Source organism: Haplochromis burtoni, unplaced genomic scaffold, assembly GCF_018398535.1.
Source record: "Haplochromis burtoni strain Fernald_Lab_line unplaced genomic scaffold, NCSU_Asbu1 Contig_275, whole genome shotgun sequence".
NCBI classification, from domain to species: Eukaryota; Metazoa; Chordata; class Actinopteri; order Cichliformes; family Cichlidae; genus Haplochromis; species Haplochromis burtoni.
Window position 1 is genome coordinate 329,941 of NW_024582636.1, and position 5,513 is coordinate 335,453.

Sequence of the window (5,513 nt, forward strand, 5' to 3'; positions counted from 1 at the left end):
AGAGAGAGAGAGAGAGAGAGAGAGAGAGAGAGAGAGAGAGAGAGAAAACTGTTTGGGGAACAACATACAAACATCTTCCAAAATACTAATGATGATGACACACACACGCACAGATTATCTGGGTACCTTTCTCAGTCAGTACTTCTATAATACTTTCGGTTTGAAGGATTTCTGTGTGAGGTCTCTTTACGTATGTGGATGTGCGCCGAGAGCTTGTTGCCGTCACTGCTGGTGTCTTCGCGCTGCAAGATTTCTAATGATGGACTTTTAAGTAAGTTTCGGCCCAGAAGAAGCCAGTTTATTTCCATTTTTACTTTCTCGAATGAACTTAGTGGTATCCATCTTCATTCCAGACCTGTAATATTTCCTGCGCCACTGGCAGCCACACACTCCATAGCATAATATTTACGCCCTGCTGCTTAACAGTTGGCGAGGGGCTGTGTTCATCAAATGCTGCACCTTTTTACTGCCCAAACACTCCTTTGGGGATTGTGACCAGACAGCTCATTTTAAACTTCATTTATCCTGCAGAACTTCCTCCAAAAAAAAAAAAAAAATCTTTTATAGACGGTGCTTTGCATAATTCAGTCAGACGTTTTTGTGATGAAGCCATGACTCTGGTCCTTCCAACTGAATCAATCTTGTGTCAGTAAAAACTTCCTGGAACTCACTTATATTCGAGAATAACTTGACTTCAACAGATTCCCTTAAATTACATTCCCTTTTCTTTTTTTTAAATTTATGCGCATGAAAAAGGAAAACATACTGCAGATAACAAAACACTTCTAAATACTGTTTACAGTTCAATGTAGAGATGAGTAAATAAAGTCCTATTGCAGAATATTCATGAGCTCATTATCTTTGTTAGACACTGTTCCTTTTTTCATTCTGAACCCTACTTGCTCCAGTTGCTTTCCCAGAGATCACAATCACAAATTAGCCCAACTCCAAGGCATCTGATGCAGAGTATATTTTATGCTAAAATTAAAACATGAAAAATGAATAAAGGTGCACCCAGACCCTGCCAAGCTTTAGTGGCGCACTCAGGCCTAATGTAGACCGTTCACCGGCATCAGCATTTTATTCACTTTCCACTATTTCCTGTTAGAAAATAGAAAAAAAAGGCAGCACTTTGGCTAGAGGAAATGAAAACACCAGTACAGAGATGGTTAGCCGACTCATCCTTCACACATACCCATGCAATCTCCCAGGAGCCCTGTTAATGTGTCAGCCTGAAGGGCCCTCCTCACTACCCTCATGCCCTGTGCGCGTGCGCGTGAAAGGAAGCGAGAGCTACAGACACACAGTGAAAGTGGATGATGGATATCTACTGGTGCTGACAAGATGATGAATAGCCACAAGTCTCGGTGAGTGTTTAGTGGAGAAAGCGTCAGGTGCGGAGAAGGCGGTGCCGTCATTTGTAGTGACACGGTCTAAACAGACGCGCAAACACATTCTCGGCATTTAAATGCGTCAGTGGCGAGTGGCTCTTTCTCTGGTTGACATCATTATAGATTTCAAGTCCGAGTTCATGCATTCCTGAGAACTGTGATCAGTTTGAAAATATATTTTGTAGAACAGGTTTCCCAATTTAATTAAAGCCTGATTTTGTCCCCCAGCAATTGCATGAAAAGTATAGTTTTAAGAACTGCCTGAGAAATGAAAGAGAGATTATTATCTGTGATCCCCAGTGCCTGCAATTAATCACACATATCAGTGCATTTTCCCCCTGGATTTAGTTGAGACATGATATGGCATTTTACACAGCAGTGAGTTCTCCTAGTTTGGTGTTTTTCTCACCTCATCTCCATTCGACATGTTTGGAAAGAATGGTCTCTGTGAGCCACTCTGTACTGGCAAGCATCTGTGTTGAAACTCGCTGATGCTTGTGGCCAAGCTTTTTCCAAAAATACAAAAAAGTGTAAAATGAGAACAAAAACAGAATGCAAAGCTATATTTACAATAATAAATTAATGAAAAGAATACAAAGACAAAACTGAGATTTTTAAAAAATATTTTAATTAAGCTCACTTTGCTGCATAACTGTATTAGCTCTTCTTTTTAAATTATAGGCCATTTGCTGTATCAGGATATCAGCAGGTCAGTTCAGTTTTCCTCTTATCATATTTCTTTGCTTCATAATGACCCAGGTCTTCTGTGGATAAGACTGCAGTCTGGACTGCAGGAGTCCTAAGTAGCAACCAGACATACTATACTGTAGCACCACGAGTTTCAACCAATGCATAATAGTGTTTGGTGAAACAAGCAATGAAATAAATCTCTCTAAAATAGTGTGTCCCAGTGGCGGTATACTTTCACTGTGCCAGCCTCTCTCTTCACATGGCGCTTTTGCCTCCTGTGAGAGTCCTGACACCCCTCCCCCACCCATCACCTTCACTCAATACCAGGTTGAGATGCAAATGAGGAGACTTCACTCAGGCAAGTTTGCTGGACCAGACGGAGTGAGTCCCCTTGTCCTCAAGACCTGTGCCCCCCAGCTGTGTGGAGTCTTTCATAAACTGTTTATGCTGAGTCTGAGTCTGCAGAGGGTCCCAGTGATGTGGAAGACATCATGCCTCGTCCCTGTACCAAAGACGCCACGTCCCAGTGGCCCCCAGGATTACAGGCCCGTGGCACTGACCTCTCACATCATGAAGACCCTGGAAAGGCTCATCCTGGACCAGCTGCGACCTATAGTAAGACCACATCTGGATCCCCTTCAGTTCGCTTATCAGCCTCGTCTCGGAACTGAGGACGCCATCATCTACCTGCTCAATCATGTCTACACCCATCTGGACCAGCCAGCGAGCACTGTGAGGGTCATGTGTTTTTTGACTTTTCCAGTGCTTTCAACACCATCAGGCCGACCCTCCTGGGTGATAAGTTAGCAGCGATGCAGGTGGATGCTTCTCTGGTGTCCTGGATTGTTGATTACCTGACAGGAAGACCACAATATGTACGTCTCCCACAGTGTGTGTCTAACAAGGTGATCAGCAACACAGGGGCACCACAGGGGACTGTCCTCTCCCCCTTCCTCTTCACCCTCTACACCACAGACTTCAGCCACTGCACAGAGACCTGCCATCTTCAGAAGTTTTCTGATGACTCTGCGGTGGTTGGATGCATCAGCAGGGATGATGAGACAGAGTACCGGGCTGTGGTCGACTCCTTTGTCACGTGGTGTGAGCAGAATCATCTGCAGCTCAACGTGGCAAAGACCAAGGAACTGATCGTGGACTTCAGGAAGACCAGGAAACACTTGACCCCTGTTTCAATCCAGGGGGTCAGTGTTGACATTGTGGAGGACTATAAATACCTTGGAGTTCACATTGACAATAAACTGGACTGGGCTAAAAACACCACAGCACTTTACAGGAAGGGCCAGAGTCATCTCTTTTTTTTGAGGCGACTGAGGTCCTTCAACATATGCCAGAAAATGCTCAGGATTTTCTATGAGTCTGTTGTGGCCAGTGCGATCCTCTGTGCTGTTGCATGCTGGGGGAGCAGGCTGAGGGTCGCAGATGCCAACAGACTCAATAAACTAATCCGTAAGGCCAGCAATGTTGTGGGGATGGAGCTGGACTCCCTCAAGGTGGTGTCGGAGAGGCGGATGCTGTCCAAGATAAAGACAATGTTGGATAACACCTCCCACCCACTCCATGACATGCTGGTCAGTCACAGGAGCACGTTCAGTGAGAGACTGAGATTACCGAAAAGCACCACTGAACGACACAGGAAGTCTTTCCTGCCTGTGGCTCCCTGTACAACGCATCCACTTAACACACTGTTTGCTGCTATAACTACACGTTTCTTTTTCTGCTATTTATTTATGAGTGACTTATGTATGTATATATATGTATATATTGTACTATTCTTAGTTAGTGTATTGTCTGTCTTGTCTTAATGTTGGTTTATAATGGAGCACTGTAACAAAAAATAATTTCCCCCAGGGATCAATAAAGTATTCTGATTCTGATATGTAAAAGAAAACTTTAACAGGACTCTACGCAGAGATTCCAAAGGTGCTCTGTTGGATTGAAAACTGGTGACTGTGGAGGCCTTTGGGGACTCATCGTAATGCTAAAGAAACCAGTTTCAGCAAATTTGAGCTTTGGGGCACAGGACACAAAGCTCAAGTCCTGCTGGAAGCAGTCATCAGAAGATGGGCACGCTGTGGTCATAAGTGATGGACATGGTCAGCAACAGTACTTAGGTAGGCTTATAATGTTAAAGTGGTGCTAAGGAGACCAAAGAGTGCCAAGAAAATATCCACCACACCATCACACCTCCAGCAGTAGTCTGAACCACTGACACATGGATCCATGCATGTTTGTTTGTTGCTTCCCATTTATTGTTTAACCACTTGTCCAATCTTCTATTGTCAATTTTGATAAGCTTGTACAAATTGTAGACATGGGGAGTGGCACTTGGTGTAGTCTTCTGAGGCTTCAGTCCATCTGCTTCATGGTTTAACATACTTTGCATTCAGACATGCACTTTTGTATGCCCTGGTTGTAAAGAGTGGTTATTGTTGCCTTCCTATCAGCACAAATCAATCTGGCCATTCCCCTCTGGCATTAACAAGTCATTTTCTTCCACCAGAAAACTGACGATCACTGGATATTTTCCCCTTTTCAGTAGATCAGCAGTTTCTGAAATACTCAGCCCAGCCTGTGTGGCACCAGCAACAGGTCAGCAGGTTGTGCTGACCATCTCTACATGCCTAAATGCACAGAGTTATTGCTGTGTAACCAGTGTTGGGGAGTAACGGAATACATGTACCGCCGTTACGTATTTAAAATACAAAATATGAGTAACTGTATTCCGTTACAGTTACCGTTTAAAAAGGTGGTATTTTAGAATACAGTTACTTTGTTGAAATAAATGGATTACAGGGCGGTACTTTCCTGTTTCATATTGTCGCGGGTCAGGACTGTTTGGGTTTTGTTTGACAGCTACGTTCTGTTGTTCCAGGCGGCAGCGTTACGGTTGCCATGGTGACGCGCGCTCTCTTTGTGACTGGTGTGTTTCCTGGGTGAGAGAGGAGGAGGAGTTGGAGGAGGAGGAGTTGGAGGAGTTGGAGGAGTTGTTGCTGTTGCTGTTGTTGTTGCTGTTGTTGCTGCTGCTGCTGCTGCTGCAGACATAGCCCTAAAGCATGGCTATTCAACTACGAAGTTAGTTGGGCCAGATTTTCAAACCGAGGAATTTATCTGGGCCACATATTTTTTTGAATCTAGTAAGCAGCAGATCATGATCAATTTCAAACCCACACAACTGTATTGAAAAACAAGTAATTTTTTTATTCCTTTTCCCCTGTAAACCTGGTGACCTCACAAATGCACACCAAAAGGTCCATTTAAAAAAAAAAGGGATTTCAAAAAATGTTTTTTTTTTTAGAGGAAAGGTAGGAGACAAGCCCTTTTTTGATTTCAAGTGATGAACTCGTCAAGTGTCTGAAAGGTGTGGAAAAAGCAGGGAGTAATCATCGGGAGCCCCCTCAGTCTGCAGCAGAA